Below are 19,544 nucleotides of genomic sequence, written 5' to 3'. Positions count from 1 at the left end.
GATTCCTCTTTTGTTGTTACTGTTAAATCTGGTACTTTTACTGATATTGCAGTAACAGTGATGTTCTTTTTCAGTATGTTCTCTTTTCCACTGAGAGTGAAGACCACAAGAGGCTACTTGCTGCTAGTTGCTTTTCAGGGCACAGTTCTGTTGCAAAAGGAGACTAGTGGATCGTCAGATTATTTTATTGCCTGAGCCCTTGGATGCGAATTAATGTTCATCAACTATGTACCCACTAACCTACCCTAAGACCCTTTGATGTGGTGGCTGGACACCACCCAATCACTCTGATTCTCATTTTCTGCTTTATATACAGATTTTCTTCATATGGGAGCTAGTTGCCCAAATTTGTTTTCTAAGGACTGTCAGCAGCCCAGATGAGAGAAATTTTCTCTCCTTAGTTTTATGGAAGAGCTTTTAAAGGAGATGTAGACTCAAGTCACCTTGGGCAGTTAAGACTACCAAAATTAAGCATTACTGTGCAACTCTAATTAGGCCTGCTTTTGTCTACCCATTTTGCTAAATCTGTAATTACATCATCAAAGGACCCCTACCTCATTCAGGGCAATAGTTGAGTAGTGCTGACTAAATGACAACTTTGTTTTCTCCTTGTTGCTTGATATATGTCTGATTTACTGAATACCATCCAAACCCTGCCCTGAAGGCATAATTAATAATTTGCTGACAGGCTTTTGTGAAGCTCACATCATTAGAGCATATAAAAGCTTTACAAATATTTATTTATTTTAATTTAGAAATAAGAGGGATAAGAGGGCATTCTTATCTATATTCTCTACTGAAGAACTGAAAGACAATAATTTTCTTTTTAAGTCACTAATTTTGGGTGTCCAAGTCAAGAATTCTATATTCTTTTCTTGAAGTTTTGTGTTTTGCTTTAAAGGCATAGCGTTCTGTAAACTACTACATATCATACTACCATAATAAAACACTATCAAAGTGATAGTCCTAGGTCTGTATGCCAATCACCCTATAAATTATATCTATTAAACAAAAAGTTCCCAGAATGTCTTGTTGAGAAACTCCGTAACAGAAGCAGACACAGAATACAATTCTACAGGTCAAGTACAGTCAACTTCTTTTAGCGTAGACTACCCGTTCCCTCCCTATAATTTTTGTTCCTTTCTTAGCATGGCCTTCTAGTTAGAAGAAAATGAGTTGTCAAACTAAAAACTGGAAAAAAGTATTGGCTTGCATTAAGCCAAAACAGACCCTTTTTTATTGCATGTCAAAAGTCAGCAACTCCTCCTGTATAAAACAAATTTTTCCATTTGACCTTAAATGATATGTTTCATTTCTGAGCACATGTCGGAAAAAACAAGGAAATGAAAGGGTAGCTCCATAAAGCTGCAGAAGATGTAACTTTATTCCCTGCTTCAGTCCCAGTGTTCAGAGCATTCAATCAAATAGAAGATCTGCACTCATTCCACCCTCAGCCCGAGGTAGTTTGTGACTGCATCTCCTTTCTGTCATGATAGTACTGGGGAATGAGCAAACCTCAAATCTTCCCTATTAGAATTGTTCTGCTTTGTATAAAATACTTCAGTACCCATGCCTTAAGCCTACACAGTATTTTTGGCTTGTAAGACTCTAAGCTTATACTCTAACACTTCTAAATCTGGGTATAGAGCCTGCCAGCCAGGCTCTCGGCCTCAGAGGGAAAACCAGCCTGCTGTGTTAAACCATGTTTGACCATGCAGCCAAGAGTCCTGATGTACAAGAGTTTTATCTTTGCTCTGTTCCTTCCTTCTCTTTTATGAAAGGAAGAAGGAGCAGCCACACACTTGGGCTACTACTGAAGTTGCTGTCAATATCTGGAAAACTCAAGTCAGGAAAATAATGTTGCTGCTGTTTTACTTTTAGCTATAAATCAGCATTGTTTGCTGACAGCAGACTTTAACAGTATCTTTGCTTTTCCTCAGCTTAGGTCGTGTGCAGCCTCTGCTCTTAAGAAGAACCGGTAGCGTTCACTGCCACATCACAACTGAGACCGGTGCAAGCTCTAGGACACCTCTGGTGTCACAGTGCTCTGCTTCTCCAGAGTGAGAAATCAAACAAATTAGCTTAATGTCTTGGTCAAGCTAAGCACAGCAAAGATGAGCTCGTACTGCCAGATTCCAGTTTTAAGAAGAGCATGTCTGGCTTAGTGTCCTCTGCCCCTCCACTGGGATGACTTTCAGCCTGCATGAATGCCAGTCTACTTGCTCCATGAAGAACAGTGCTTCACTGCCAGATCTGGCCTCACAGTGGTTTCCAGTGTGTGGTCAGAGTCAAACATTCAGGCACATTGAGAAGAGGGCTCTTAATCCACTTGGGCGCTGGTGTCAGCTCAAAAGTAATCAGTCACAGATGGGATTTTTTTCTCTCAGCATATCTGGAACCTGATACATCCCAGATGAGATCAGTATCTGATGGGATATAATAGCTGCAGGTCAGCAGCCTTGTGAGGTTAAACCTGGATTAAACAACATAGTATAGATGCAGACAAGGCAAACTCTCCAAATTAATCTTTCAGAAGGTCATCTTCAAGGCGTGCAATGTACAGTCCCAGTTTTAAAACCAGGCAGATCTCTGCTCTGATTCTGGTAGCCTACTGAGCATGGGGAACTGCTGACAGCACAAGAGGCAGACAGAGCTTTCTGGCTATCACCCTGAGAGAGCTGGACTCAATCAAATCCAGGAGGGTTATAGACATGCTTCTGGAGGAAATCCTTTGGATTGCTTAGTGCCACTTTGAGCAGTGGGTGGTTAATCACCAACATCAGATCAAGTAACTGTCTTGTCTAGCAGAGTCTTGAAAACCTCTGTTAATGGATTCTCCAGATTCTCTTGGTAACCTGTTCCAGTGCTGCACTGCCTTCTATCAAAAATGCCTTAGGTTTTTATGGTGGCCACTATCCCTTGTTACTACTGTCACTACTGAATTGAGTTCATTTTGTAACTTGTTTAATCATCCTGGTAGCCGCCTTCTGCCCTCACTCCACTTTCTTGATGTCCATCTTACACTGGAGGGACCAAGACTACACATATACTTGCAGGTGCAGCTTCACTAGCCCCAAGTAGAAGCAGACAAGAGCTTCCCTCAGTCTGCTGGCTGTACTCCTCCTAATATAACTTGCTATGTGGTTTGCCTTATTTACACCCAGCATGCAGGGCTGGCTCCCATTCAACTTTGTGTCCACTGTAAATCCTTGCATCCTCTTTAGCAGGGCTGCAGCTCAAGTCAGTCAGTTCCCAGCCTGTATCAAGGCATAGGGTTAGTCCATCTCATGCATGAAAATACACATTTTCCTTGTTGAACTGCACAAAGTTTCTCTCAGCCCAATTCTCAGGATTAATCATAGAATCATTTGGGTTGGAAAAGATCTTTGAGATCATCAAGTCCAGCTGTTAACCCAGGACTGCCAAGTCCACACTAAACCATGACCAAAAGCACCACATCTATGCATCTGTTAAACATTTAGGCAGCCTGTTCCAACACTTGACTGTCCTTTCAGTGAAGGAATTGTTCCTAATATCCAATCTAAACCTCTCGTAGTGTAACTTAAGGCTGTTGTCTCTTGTCCTGTTGCTAATTATCTGGGAGAAAAGACCTACCCCCACTTCACTCCAACCTCCTTTCAGGTAGTTGTAGAGGGCAATAAGGTCCCCCTGAGTCTCCTCTTCTCCAGACTAAACAACCTCAATTCTCTCAGCCAGTACTCCTAAGACTTGCGCTCCAGACCCTTCACCAGCTTTGTTGCCCTTCTCTGGACATGCTCCAGCACCTCCATGTCCCTCTTGCAGTGAGGGGCCCAAAACTGGACACAGTATTCACGTTGTGGTCTCGCCAGCACCGAGTACAGGCGGACAATCACAATCACTGCCCTGGCCCTGCTGGCCACACTGTTTGGGATACAAGCCAGGATGCTTTGGCTGCCTTGGCCACCTGGGTACACTGCTGGGTCATGTCCAGCTGGCTGTTGACCAGCACCCCCAGGCCCTTTCCCACCAGGCAGCTTTCCAGCCGCTCTGCCCCAAGCCTGCAGCGCTGCGTGGGGTTGCTGTGACCCAAGTGCAGGGCCCAGCACTGAGCCTTGTTGAACCTCATACAGCTGGCCTTGGCCCATCAATCCAGCCTGTCCAGACCCTTCTGCAAGGCTTTCCTACTGTCAAGCAGATCAACACTCTCCCCTCAAGTGTTGTCTGGAAACTTAGTGAGGGTACACTTGATCGCCTCGTCCAGATCATCAATAAAGATACGAAACAGCACTGACTCCAGTACTGAGCCCTGTGGAACACCTCTTGCACCCAGCTGCCAGCTGGATGTAATTCCATTTACTACCACTCTTTGTGCCTGGCTGTCCAGCTAGCTTTTTACCCAGCACAGAGTACACCCATTCAAGCCATGAGCAGCCAGTTTCTCCAGAAGAATCCTGGTAAGCTCTACCATTCAAAGTATGCCAAGCAGTCTGTCCTAATTGAGCATTGCCAACAGCAGCAACAGCTTCAGCTGTGAAGAAAGTCTCCAGGAAAAAATAGCTGCTAAAATCCACAATTTTATTAGATGGATGTGAACTGTTACTAATTAAAACCTGACAGCTACAGCCAGGCTCAAAGCAAAGCTATTAGAGCCTCCTAAAGGGTAACATGTGCATCAGGTCTGTCCATCTTTTCCCATATACGAGAAAAATAGCACAAACTGTCACACTGAACTGGTACAAGAACTTTGTATGGGACCCATTAAAATATCAGAAGATATATTTCAACCAGAGCTGTCTTTGTGTAAGCTTGTCAGGAGGCAGTGTGGTAACATGAGGAAAGGTTTGTGGGTAGGAAGAAAGGTTGCCTTCTGAATCTATTTGCATAAGAATTTGTATCTTATTACATAAGATATCATATTTGAAGATTAATTCATGTGGTTCTTGCCTCCGTGTATGACAAATTAAAGTTATGTACAGTGATTTGATAAGGTCACTGTGACTGTCATGGTATATTGCATTGAATAACTCATTAGCAGTGTCTCCTTCAAAACACTGAAAAAGCTTACCAGGGTATTATTTATTTAATGAGATGCCCTGGACCAAAACAACTAGAATATACATGATTATTGATATGTTTTTGGTTTTAAGCTCTGCATCTTCTGTAACAGCACACAATATAAAAGCCTTTATGAAACACTGAAATATTATATCACATTGGTTCTTAACTAGCACAGGGCAAAGGAAGTCACTACCACTGTAACTAACAGGGGAAAAAAACCCAAAAAAGTTTCAAGGATGCTTGCTTATGTAGAGCTTTCACTGACTGGGTCCACCCAAAACCACTAGAAAGAGAAGAATCATTGCTACAAAACAACCCATTCATAAAATTGTAGCAATTTACTCAGAATTGGACAGAGTGCCAGTTGCATTACAACACAAATTACAAGCTTGATCCTGCTTGTATGAACAAGGGATTTCTGAGGAAAGAGGAACTGCTTGCTTTGAATTGTCACTGGTTCTCACTGTGAAGGTGAGAGAAGGAGTATTTTGTGGCACTACAAGCACCTGCTCCTGAATTGTTTGGGAAGGGTGATGGGACGTAAACAGAGAGGAAGAATGTGATTGCTACAGACATTTTCTTCCATTGCCTGCAGGTGATATGAGCCCAACTAACTTTATGGTCTGTAGGAACATTTTTGCCATACATCTTTTCAGAAACCATATGGATACAGCCTTCCTTTATATATCCATTTCTTAGGGCTTTATGTCACTTAACTTTAGTCAATTGCTCTGGCATTTAAATTGGGAGTCTAGTCAGCCTAAAAAAAATGCACCTTATATGGTAATTCACATCACCTGGAGGTAATTATGTTCCTATCTAATCTGAATCACATGTCATCAGGAGGCATTTCCAGAATGTGAAGCTGAATGCCTATATACAAGTTCACACAGGCACTACAAAAAAGTTTGCCACTGTGCACATACGTATTGTATTTTGACATTTCATATGATATAAATATTTGCAGTTGTGATTCAGAGAACTAAGTACTCCTGGACCCTGATGATTGTGTGTTTTCAAAAGTATGGTAACATAAAAAAAACCAAAACTTGACTCTTCATTAAAGGCACACAACCAACCAAACTGCTGACACTGCTTAATGCAGCAAGCATCTCAAATATGGCAACACAGAATTACAGCGCAAAATGCTTAAAACTACAAATTTGCGAATACTAAGACACATGCTTACTTTTATTTATGTAAACATGTTGATTTTGATGATATTTTAAACAATGAATAATTAAGCTTCTGGATGTTTGTGAGACTACGGTCTTTACAGTATAGAAACAAAAGGTAGAAGGCTTAAATTAACATGGAAAATGGCAATCTGAGATTCTGAGAATGTATCTACTCGATACTGCTACCTAAACAATATTCTTTAAACATCTTGATCTCATTAAAGGAAAAATGGTAAAAAATAAAAACCCCTGTGAAACATACACTGTGTTTAGCTTGGGTCCTCTGACACTTCAGGCCCAATATTGGTCTGTTCTTGCTAAAGATACCACATCAGGCCCTCGTCATAACTACAGTTTAAACCCTACATTTTAATTGTCCTGTGCTTCAGAAAGGTAAAATGTTTGAAAATTTCAACAACTTCAGTGAAGTGTTAAATAGAATAGCGTTCATTAAATAACAAAAGAAAAAAGTCATTTTTTAAATAAAAACTGTACTATTACATGACACTTTTAAAATTGTCTAACTAAACATATTCATTAACAAAGATATGTGGGAAAAGTATGCAGTGAGCGGCAAGTGCTTTGTCACTTACAGACCCAGACACATGGATGGTATAAATCAATGCCGCTTCATCCACTTGCAAATGCTGCATTAATTTACACCCCATGCTTGATAACAGAAATGAGACCAGAAACTAGAGCAGTGACCCTTTGAGTAATGCACTTTGCCTTTATACATAATGACTTTACTATACATGATGATTTTCTACCAACAATGCATATTATTTAAATGTATTAAATTAGAAATAATATTAGTATTTATGCAGCTGAACTGAATTCCATATGAAATCAGTGATACAAATACATCTAACCGAAGTTAAAGTATCTGGACAACAGATCAATGTATTTTTTAGAGGTGTTTTTTTCAGAAATCAAAAGTTACTATGTATCATCTACTGATCTTCCAGTTTGAAAAAGAAATATTTCTTACCCACAGAAGAGGCTAGGTTAGTTTAAATCCATCCCAAATTGCAATGTTAAGGTCAGTATCAAAATACTTGGATTTGAAAATCCTTTGTTCGGTGCAGGGAAAATTACTTACCATTTGAACAGCCTCTCCATTACGTTTATTAAGCTGTAACTGAAGCACAGCACGGTGCTTGTAACCACCCAGCCTGATTTTAATGGCTAAAGCGTTTGCATCAGGTCAGCGGTGCTCTGCTTACTGTAGTGATGGATTTACTCCTTTTCTCCCCTCCCCACCCCACAAGCAGATAATCATGAGGGAGCAGTATAAATGTAAACTATTTACCTTGTAAAGAATGCAAAGAATTCAATTAATGCCATGTCTTCTGAGAATAAATTACACCGCAGTAAAGGAGCTGATGTGCTGCTCCTGTTCTTGGCTCCACAGAGATTCTTTTGGGTGTAATTACAAAGTTAGGGCTCTTAAATAACATGATATACAAAGCTTCCTCGTTTTCTGCTTAGCACCCAACTCTGTCTTTGCTGAAGAGCAATCCTGAGCACACTCAAGCAACCATCCTCTTATAAAACCCTACTCCTGTATGCTGCTCTTCAAGAGCCTTTTGATGTGACTAGACTGGTAAGCAGGAACTGCAATCAATTTCCAGCTTGATACCAAGGAAAAGTTACTTCTCAGATAATATTAATCAACTTTTCAGACTTTCTAACAAACTATTATCTATGTATCAGCAACTCAGTGAAGTTACAGTGATATTCTCTAAAAATTTACTTTATTTAAATCAAATAATCATCCAGTTTGAGATCTTGCCTTCATAGTGATAGAAGATATCCTGAATAATAATGAATTAAATATAACAATGCTCTGCATTGTCATTTATGATTTATGTCATGTAGCAGTCTGTAACATACCAATATTTTATGTTCTAGGTGAAAGTCATTAAGTGTTGCCAGCCTATTCAATAAATGCAGCCAAACTGCCTGCCCATGCATTGGCCTTCAGCGTAATAAAACACAGGTTTCAACTACATACATAAAGGGTTCTTCCCATTTTTCAGAAAAAAATATTATTATTTTCTTTTGCCTGTCTTGAAGCACAGGGAACTTGCAGATCTCAATGGTCTGAGAGGAACTGTGTATATCCCAGAGCAGTAGTCCTAGTCCTCATTTGTGGATCACATCCACAAACTACATGAATGCAAGCAAAATGAACAGATGCAATATGCCCCAGCTCACACTGTTTCTTTCGGTAAAGCAGCTGTCTCTATATCCTCTCTACTGCTGTCATTCTTCTATAGTCCCTTGGAGACTGAGACAAAGGTGCAATCTGAGTTCCCGCAAACCACGGCAAATCTGAAGCAGGTTCACCTGCAAACATCAGAACCTTTTGTAAAACAAACCAAACCACCATTGTCTGCCCTGGAGCACTGGAGTTTCCAACTGAAAAACTGCATACTCTAAGAGATGAGTAAAACACATTAACCCGTTCATCACTTCTCATATAATCTACCTACAGCTCTTCTGGATATTAAGGAAGGGTTTTGAGCAATTGGTCCATAAAACTTGGGATCCAGTATCCCTTTACCAAAACGAAGAAAAATAAATTGATTTTGGATACCTCTATACATAAAAGAAGGGGAGAGGGTAATCTCTGGCTTGCCAGTTAAGTAAATGTTATTTACTGGCTCATGTTCACATGGTGAAGGTTCATGTAGAACAAATGAAATGTATCTTGAATGCATAGCACGTGGTCGTGATTCTCCTGTGATTATCATGCTGTGTTGTTCTGCTGTAAGACATAATTATCTTTTTTTGTGGCTTCTTAATTTCACAGTATTTAAAGTGGAAACTGCATTGCAACATATCAGAAAGGGATTTTACAACATAAAAGCAAAGGTGTTTGTATATGTTCTAGTAAGTAGTGGATGAGTATGTGTAGGCAGGGAACCATATTTGAGGCTACAAAGCCTTTTGAAACAGACAGCAGATTGGTCAGAGCATAGAGCACATAATCTGGGGGAGTTTCATCCACCCTGTCTATTGGGAGTGGTCTCTAGGTACCATCCATAGCCTTTGCCACAGAGAGGACTAGTTGGAACTGTTCAAAACTGAGCCAGCAAGATAAATAACAAACCTGTAGACTACTGGAGGTCCAATGCCTTTTCCTCTTTTTTATAGTGTAAACAGACCCTTTGAAGTTTTCCCTGTGAATGTTGTCTAGCCACCTTTTCTTTCTTTCTGCTTGCACCAAGGTAAGTGGTGCAAAGGGCAATTCTGCATGGCAATGCCTTTCCCCCAGGGAAGAAGTAACTTACTTGCAGCAGGCTTAAATTTCCTGCAACATACTTGAGACTACTTGGTACCTTCTGTGACAAAAGCTTCAACGGTTATTAAGCTAACCCTGATAGCCATGTAGTAGAAATGCAACATTATAATTTCTAACTACAATGAAATAGTTTTACAACATTCCTAGGCAATGTAGTACCAAACACTGCTGCCTTGTCTGAATAAATTGTGTCATGATTAACCTGTTTTTGAAACATTTTCTTGAAACTGGGTAACAGGTTTGGAAATTATAATGGGAAGAAAAATTAAAAGATGCGCACACACACACACACACAAGTTAAATAATCACACAGACTTTCTTTCCTTAGTAAAATCAAAGCAAAATATGCTTATATGTTTCCCAAAGATTAACAATACCATTGCTAAAGCAGTCAATTTTACATTTTCTTAAAGAAATATTGTTAAATCCCCATGTCAGGATCATGAGAGAGTTTAAAGTAACCAGAAAGAAATAGTCATCTCATTCAAACTGACTGCACTAACATGTTTTTTAAAGATATATCTATATATATACACAAGTTAAAATAGAAACTAAATTGGCTGTTTGAGCTAACCCCTACAATCTTTTGTTCACTTTTGAATCTATGAATTTATGTCACTCGTTATTTGGGATTTCCAGAAGCAGCCAATGCATATTTGTTAGATTAATGTTAAACACTTAATAAGACTTGTCACTCACAAAGCCTTTGAGCAAATAGCAGCATCATCTTTGGTCATATTTTAATAATCTAAATTGCTATAAATCACATCAACACTAAGTAAAATTCAAGAAGTTCCAAAACAGAAGGCACAATGGCAGCAAAGAAGATCTGGGCTTGCCAAATGACAAAAAAAAAAAAAAAAAAAAGAAAAAAGAAAGAAAAGAAAGAAAAGATGAGAAGTGCTCTAGAAAAACATATCTCCTTTTAGTCCTTGCACAGACCTGGCTGTCTTTATTTGCTTGTGATGCAAAACTTACGAAGTTGCAGGTAAGATGCGAAGACAGGAGTTACTTCCTTACAGTCCAGTAAATGGAGATGTAATAATACATTCATCTCTAGTCCACACTTACAGATATAAGACAGAGAGGAGGGGAGGACCTGCATCTGGGAATATATGCACTGGAAAATTCTTCCTGCCATCACAGTATAACATAAAGGGCTTGTTACGCAGACCAAGGACACTCAGATCACAGTAAGTGATGAAAAACACTAAGGCTGTTGTCAATTACTTCTAAATCTGCAACTTTGAAGCGTGAATTAACACATAGGTGCACAGTGAGAGGAAGCCAAAAATTGCAGTTGCTATGCGTCAAATGTGCTGAGAAAGTTGAGCAGCAGCAGAAACAATCAACTATTTTACTGTAAATTAATGCCTGAACAAAGAAACAAAAAATCAAATTGTTTCAAAACCTGGGGCAGTTCTTTCATTACAGGCATTCTCAGATATCACTATTTAGGCTGCAAATATGCCAGGGACCAAGAGGCAAACAGCATATGAGAATTACAGAAAACACAGAAGAAAAACACATAAATCAAATTTTGCAAAAGCCTGCATGCAGAAAATTTAGAAGAAAGAAAGAGAGAAAGAGAGAAAGAAAGAGAGAAAGAGAGAAAGAAAGAAAGAGAGAAAGAAAGGAAAAGCTATATGTGGATCAAGAGAAACAGGATATTCAGTTCATACATCACAGACAGTCAAAAGCCAAAAGGGAAACAGTGGTTCAGAGACCTAGCCATAAGGGTTGGCAAGCACACAGGAAAGGAAATCCTCTGCCAAGTGGACTGTGGTTCTACATGCAATCTAATCATTTACAGAGATTACTGTAAAATAAAAGCAGATGGAAAACTAGTTTACAGTAACAAAAACTCCGCAGCAGAGCTAATATGTAGGCCTTTGGTCACTGTTCAGTGTACATCAAGGGACTGCCATCTCAGTTTCCAAATAGCAAAAGGATTGAAAACAGGCCCTCCTCCTTTCTGCAGAAAAGCACCTTATCTGGAATATTGCATTCAATTCTAGACAGTCAAATTGGAGAAGTTCAAAAGAAACTACCACAAATGTTTCTGGGGCCTGAGGGACTGAGGGACTGATTTATGAGGAAAGATGAAAAGAATTAAATATGCATAGCTTAGCTGAGCAGTGACTAAGGAGACACAAGTTAACAGAAATTTGAAGGGTGAAAGGGAAAAAGAAAGGTTATACAGCATAAAAAAGAAGAAAATTTGGAACAATAAAATGAATTTAATATAGTGCAAATTTAGGCAGAATACCAAGATAAAAATAACACACATGGATGAGATTAACAGGTAAACCCACAATATTCCTTGTTTGGCATACTATATATACATATACCCAGTGGTGCATAGCCATATGAAAGCACAAATGTGGGCTCAGCAGTCCAACATTTCTGGCACTCAGGACAGCCCACTCACTTGGCTCTGGCACCTCCAGATGGACCTGCAAAGTTCTGTAAAGACAGTCCTCCAGAAAAGTGGAGAAGCAGCCCTGGACAATCTCTGGTATATAGAGCTACAGCATTGCCATCTGAAAGATTTGTCCCCCTTGTGCTAGCAGGATAGTTATTGGGTGTGTCCTAGGTGAGCCTGGACTATGGTTAGAATAGCAAGAATGATTGCTGGTCTGAGCTGGTTCTTCATGGGTAAGTGAAAATGAAAGCAGGTTGAGCAGCTGTCCTGACAACAGAGTTTACAACAGTCTGCTAATGTCACCTTCCACATCTACCACCTAGCATTATACTTGTGATCACATAGTACTATAGTACAGCTCTATGGCACACATAATGTAAGTGCAGAGAGAATCACTGTCACACTTGCTTGTGAACATGCCTAGCAATATCACTTCTGGGTTAAGTTAAAATGGGGAAATCCGCCTGATCATCTGTCTGAAGAAGAGGAAGAAGAAGCAGAAAAAGAAGAGGAGGAAGAAGAAACTGAACAGCTTGATCTCATTTGACAAACTGAAAAAAGAAAGCAGAGTATCAATGGATATACCCCCAGTCTACAGGAAACTTCCAAGTTCCTTCACTGAGGAAGTAGTAACTAGACAAACATAAAAAATGCTTCAAAGCCATTGAAGGAACTGAAGTAGGAAGTCAAACAAATTATTATTGCAGCTCCAACTTTAGTTCTCACATGACAGAAAAAGTGTCTCTCGGACACAACTTATCTGTATATTCATTGCTGATTAGGAGGAATTAAGTATGCCATTTAGATTGCCTTAAGAACGTTACTTTTCACAACTGTCTGTATGATTTACACATGCCACTACTACAACTAACATTATTAGTTCTGCAGTTAACAAAATCAAGCAATTGTGTCCAAAGTAAAGCATCTGAAAAGCAAGGTATTTGTTTCATCTGCAACCTGCGATTTCTCCTGTTTCACATAAACTGAATGCTGAGTAAGGGATATACTGTTTTCACATGTTTTCTTAGAGCCTTCTGCAATAAGCCACCTAAAGACAACAATATAACCCTTTCCACAAAGACTGAAAAGAAGGGGAAATTTCTACATACCTGCCTGTCTCCTTCCTTCTCCTCAGCTTAGATACCAACATTTACAAAACTTTTACAGGATAAAGCTTTGATTCCTTATATAGTAAAAGGACTACACTTGAAAGCCATCAATTAGCTTTCAAAATATAACCTTAATAAAACACTTCATTTTCTGGAAATGTCTGTACAACATCCCATATATATTGTATATGTCATACTTCATAACATGATTTGTGCCGAATCGGACCACAGCAGGATTCCACCAGCCATAGGTAGTATGGCCCAGATCTATTGCCTGTCTACGTGCTCTGAATACCACTTTGATCTCTGAAAAGTCATACTGCATAGAGAGACATTCATAATAGGATTTACAGCCAAAGATATCAGCCTCCATGTTTTCCTTCTTCCCAAGAAGAACGTTCTCTGTTTTAAAATCAACTATGAAGTAAAAGAGAGCAAGGCACACTTCCACGTAGAAACCTTACAGGAACGTCTCTATTCTAGCTGGGTAAAAACCTAGTAATAAAGGACCAAATGCTCTTCCACATCTGCGCGGTGCCCTCCTGTCCACACTCCTTGCCAGTTCCCATTCTTACTGGCCAAAAAGACATGAAGATAACTGCATCCTGGCTCTCTGAATCACCACGCAGAGGGGAGGAACTTGTCAGGGACAGCTGTCTTTCAGTGTAAAAGAATGGCACTGGCAAGGGAAAGAGATTTGGCAAAACTACTTGCATTTCTGTTTCTGCAGGTTACAACAGACTGACCATGTCAGCTGTTCCCTGAGGGTATGTGCAGTAGTTAAAATACTAGAACTTGAAGATTTCTTTTAGTAGGTCTTATTTTGCTGTGGTTTGCACTGAAAGCAGTTGCTTGAAAGCACACAAATGGAAAATACATCTTTTAATAAACCATCAGTTGTTTGTTTTGGTTTTTTTTTTTTAATTGTTGGTGCTCCTTTATGTTATATTAAAATTTTGCGTTAGGACAACAATTGTTTGTTCCCAATTAAACTAAATGTCTGTTGACTTAATTGATTTCCATTTGTTTAAGAACAAATTAGAATCACTTCAATTCAAAATTTTACTTCCTTTAAAATAACCATGTTTATACTGCGGTAATTTTAATGCAGGTCTAAATGTCTGTTGACTTAATTGATTTCCATTTGTTTAAGAACAAATTAGAATCACTTCAATTCAAAATTTTACTTCCTTTAAAATAACCATGTTTACACTGTGGTAATTTTGATGCAGGTATCAATGTAAATTACCTGCAAATATTTTGTCTTTGGTTTTACGACTTACCAACTGCGCAAAATATACCATGATATGATATATTAATTTGTCTGAAATGAGAAAGAAAAGGAATTGTGATTATTTGGAGAAAGAAGTTACTTCAGGAGTAAAAATATATCCCTTAGACACAACATTTTCACAAACTTTGTGAGAAGTGACTATTTTGCTACAATTTCACATGTGGATATACAGAGGTTTGGGGTTTTTTTATGTTCTCTGTTCTTGCAACAATCTTATAAAAAATGTAATATCAGAATTCTGAAGCTTCATGCTGTGTCAATATGATGAGAAAATATGATATTTTGACCTTCACAATCTTCTTCTATCTTATTTACAGGGTGGCTAGAATTTTTTTGCTGTTGGCAGAATCACTGTATTAGAAGAAAAAAGCACTCCAAATGTCAAAATTTTAAGCAATTTCTTTATAATTTCCTTACAAGTTCACAGTAAAGTTTTCCACAGAAACTGTTGATCCCTCTTTCTCATGACTGATTTTTCATAGTGGGAAACAAAATGTTGACATAAAAATTATTTTTGGGATGACTGTAATTTCCCTCAAAAACATTATGAATAGAAGCTATTTTTAGTTGAATACAAAGTTGGAAATCTTATAGCCTTCAATTGTCCAAGTTAATATTGCTCCTCCTGTTGTTACGTCAAAATGTATTTTTCCAAATACCAATTTAATACAAATCCTCATCTTAATATAATTTCCAAATGCTATTATAAGCACTTGTTATTGTTAGGAAAGTTGTCATCTGTTGTTACTATTAGGAAAGTTCTATTTACTTGGAGACAGACTCGACAAATTATTAGATGATAAGTATTACAAAAGCGCAAAGATAATTGGGTTACTGCCAGCTCAAAATATATTTTTCTAAATATTGCTTTGTATGTCTAAATACAGATATTAAATTAAAGGTTGTTTTTACGTCTTTCCTGGCATCCAATGTAATGATTTCTAACTTATTGATATTTAGGAGAGGTAGAAAATTAGTTCAAATGAAAAAAAAAAAAAACAAACCAAAAACATTGAGTTTCTCTCATTGTCACATGACCCCAGGAACTGGAGAATAAAAATAAATAAATATATCTAGTACTATAAGCTGGGACAGAAGTGCTAGTGTTAATAGGTTATAAAAAATTTCCTTTTTTTTCTCTTATCCTGCACCGATCCTGTGATTACATTGAAAGAGACAGAGACAAAAAGAGTTTAACAGAAGTAAAAATATTCTCCCTGTGGCTCTACTCATATCAAGGTTTGTAAGCTAAAAATCATTTGTTCTTGACTTCAGAATTAAAGGCAGTTTTACCTAATTTTTCAGATACCCTTCTTGACATCCAAATTATCATACTGACTAAACTTTTTTAAAGAAAGTCTGCATTGTATATCACTGACGCATCAGATTCAGATTCAGTCTGTCAAAATGGAATAAGAAGCACAGTATATTTTATTTTCTTTTCTGTATTTCAGGGTAGAAATCTCTCAAAAAAATACCTTTCATCAAAATCTCTTTATCCCCCCAGAATTGCTTTATGCATCTTCACAAGATGTGAAGAACACTCCCAAGTAGTGGCTCGTCACACAGAGCTGCTCCTCTTGCTGTATCAGGACTACTGGGAAAGACGACTCCTGACTCTTCCTCCCAGCCCCATTTTCAGCAGGCAGGGTCTCTCAGTCATGCTACGCATCTCATCTCAGTAATAACCTTATGCCACAGGTCACAGTGTCATAAGCATGTACAAGGAAAAAGAAGTTTCCCCTGCAGCCGTGTTGTACTTAGCTCTCCTTATTGCAGAAATAAACCATGACACACAAGTTAGCTGACACCATCATGAAATATCAACCTGAACTAAAGGGATGGCTGTTGAATAAGGACTGGTACAAACGTCCTGCTTCTGTTGACAGCTCTCCTTCCTACCACCTGCATAATTTTACAGGTTTTGTGCCTTGAGTTCTGGCTCATTGGTAGCAGAGGACACGTCCAGGACGACATGGGAATTCTCTGGGACACCATAAAATGGACTAAATAAATACCACCTTCTGCCCAACCCTGGAATAGAAGAAATCCTGTTCATTGGAAGAAGAAAACACACTGAAGACTTTGCTAGTTCTCTCACATCACTAACTGCCCAGCATGACAGAGCACCTATGTGTCACTGTTACTTGGGTTACCACACATCCTGCACAAGCCACTATAGAAGTAAAAGGTTCATCTATCACAGACCAACTAGGAGTCTCCAATTTTTCTTTTCAGGCTCCTTTTCTCTTCTTATTCAGTCTAAGCTACAGCAACTCACCCTATTGAAACACAGATGAAATTTTCACAGGCTGTTACAGTAAGAAAGCTGACACAAAGGTATCATCTGTTTCACCCACAGTATTGCCTCTTCATCCATGGAAGATTCAAGTTCAAGTCCCCATCCTCTGTAAACTAAAACTAATGTATCATATAACATCTTCTGCTACCCCTTCCAAGCTGCATAAGGTTCAGGTGGAGCTGTCGCTTGGCACATGTCTGGAGCCTCAGGAGACTCTGGGTGATCTGGGAATGGCTGAATCCCTTGGGAAAAGTGCACAGACTGAATTTAAAGTGCTAAATGAGAGTCTGGGATGATATGCTTCTTGCCTCCAAAGTATCCTGGAACGTGCTAATGCAATCTGTCCCATAACCCTGTTGAAAAGGGACAGGCACCACCACAGGTGAAACACTCATCCAAGTATGTTGAGAGTTGCAGCGGTTAATAATATTACTGAAACAGGAAGTGCATTGAAATGGCAAGCTATGGAAAAGTGAGGTAAAATTAAATAAAATGGAAATCATAACAATAACCCACCAAATTTACTTTTCTTTCATTCATAACTGACAGTAAGTCTGTTATCAAATCTGTGAATTAGTGTGAAAAATACTCAAGATGACATTTTTTAGTACATTACTGCTGGCTTTGGCCTTTCAAGACAAAGTATATGATTAAGGTCTCTGGCACTGCAGACTAAAGTCAAGACTAAATGTTTTTAATGTAAGGAAGAACCCCTGTAGTAAATGTTTTTTTGAAATACAATGATTAGGAGGCAGTAAAGAGAAGGAATAAATCAGTACAGACTACAAGATATCTGAAGAGGATGTAGCAAAATTTAAAGGCCAAATCTTCAGTGCATCTTCTACTCTAATTAATTTTCATTGTGGACAAGCTGTGCCATGTATTCAGATGCTGAAGGTAATAAGGCCTAGCTATTGCAGAGAATTATAATGTTTCTTTTATATCTTGTTTCAAATCATGAATCAAATTCACCAATAAACATCTAATTAGTATGTCCATCCCAGATCTCTGTAAGCATTGGTTTGTAACAAAGCACAATTCAGTGTTTCATAACTCATACAAAGGAGATAACGGAATAGGAAACAGATAATCCAGAAAGAATGGAAGTAGACTCTGATATTCAGATTTGATGATCTTAATATTTGGATAAATTCACTTGGTTTAGGCTTTCAGCTGGCATGATTACAACTCCTTAGCAAGGTTTTAATTCTGTTTGCATTTATGCACCTCTACAGAATTTGCAGCAGAAATCAGACTCTCGAGTACTGAATTTAAGCCCCCTTACTAAAGTACTGTTTTTCTCAGTTACCTTTGCAGATCCCTCAGAGGAGGTCCAGAGCATAGGTGCGAAACCACAGTCATAACATGTAAATGATGTTATTTATGTCATAACCAGATATACAAGGGAAAGAAGATAGCAGCAAAGTGCTGCATAATTTGCAAAATCACATTTATTTGTACAGACTATCACACCAAACACTGAGACAAAATGGTACCCAGCAGCTGGCAGATAACATGGTACTCTCCTATGTACCACTGTTCTCTCTTCTAAACAGCTTATGCTAGCTGATGGCCAAGGAGAAGCTACTAGCAAAGACAGGGACAGCTCTCGGCAGCCAAGGTACTTGGCTGCAAAAAGGAGATGGGCACTAGTTGTGACAACATGAGCTGCTCAAACAGGCAGACACGCCTACAGCTTGTGTTTTAAATGCTGCAGGTGCCAGCTGAAGACAACACGATGGCTGCAGAAGTCCTTATTCCAGAGTATTACTAGAATAAAGACCTCACTGGGCACAGCCCCAGACAACCTGGTCTGACCGTGCAGCTGCCTCTGCTTAGAGCAGGACGATGGACTGGAGACCTCCAAAGGTTGGATTTTTCCAACCTGAAAGATCCTATGACAAGATAGTGATGGTAGGTCTCATTTTCACAGCCTCCTAATGGGAGCAGTGCACTAGGAAAATGAAAGAATATAAGTAAAATTGTACTAATGCCATAGGAGAACAGCTATAGTCCTTCTCAGCTCACATCGCCATACTTAATCCCTGCAGAGATTAAAAAAAAAAAAAGTGCAAACATATGCAATATCCAGGCACGTAGCACTACAGTTCATAAAATACTCACTTTAAAGTGCCATTAATTTACATCTTGTAGATACTTCCCCTCTCCCCAAAGCATACTAAGAGACAGTGCTCTGCAAGCATGCTTCCTCTGGCTCGATGTATTTTCTTTCCCATACAGAAACCATCAGTGAAATGGATTAAAACCGAAGTGGGATCTGAAGAGTCACATCCCAACCTCTGTGAGGTTCAGCTGCTCTCAGCAGATCTCAGAACACTGGTGGTGCTGCCACCCTGCACGTAGGCCTGGCCCATATTTGATCCCAGCTGTCTGCCAAACACAAACGTCAGCAACACTATTGGCATGTTCAGTCAAATGGCAACGCTCAGGGGAACGTCCTCAGATAATCAGATCACAGAGACAGTGTTTCTCCTTCAGAAATTACAGGTGGAGATGGAAGCACTTTTGCCTGCACTTCTCCAAGCGCAGGCAGTAAAAAGCCCTTCTGGCAGGCTCCAGCCAGCACCCATTGCCTTCTGAAGCACACTATTTGGAAAGAAAAGTGCTATGTGGTGAAATACCCTGATTTAGTGAGAAATCACTAATTACAAAATTTCAGATTTGGCAAAGAAGGAACAAATAATATTGCCCAAACTAATGCTGTACGTTCACCTTCCCCTCTGCTGTGTTTTAGTCTTTCATGCCTGCCCTCTAGCCAATGCAATGAACACCCCAAGTAGTCATCCTTCTTTTAAATGGGAGAACCTCACAGTCATCCTCATCTCTTTCCAATTAAGAAACCTGTATTTTTATTGTAGAGTTACA

At 39.1% G+C, this 19,544-nt stretch overlaps 1 protein-coding gene across 2 annotated transcripts in view; it reads right to left on the bottom strand.

Annotated features, from left to right (window-relative positions):
* MYO16 (myosin XVI) overlaps positions 1-19,544 on the bottom strand; it is a 405,668-nt gene that overhangs the window by 302,023 nt on the left and 84,101 nt on the right. The window lies entirely within an intron of this gene.

This window comes from Falco naumanni, chromosome 2 (genome assembly GCF_017639655.2).
Source record: "Falco naumanni isolate bFalNau1 chromosome 2, bFalNau1.pat, whole genome shotgun sequence".
Lineage (NCBI taxonomy): Eukaryota > Metazoa > Chordata > Aves > Falconiformes > Falconidae > Falco > Falco naumanni.
This window is presented reverse-complemented; position numbering and strand designations above follow the sequence as displayed.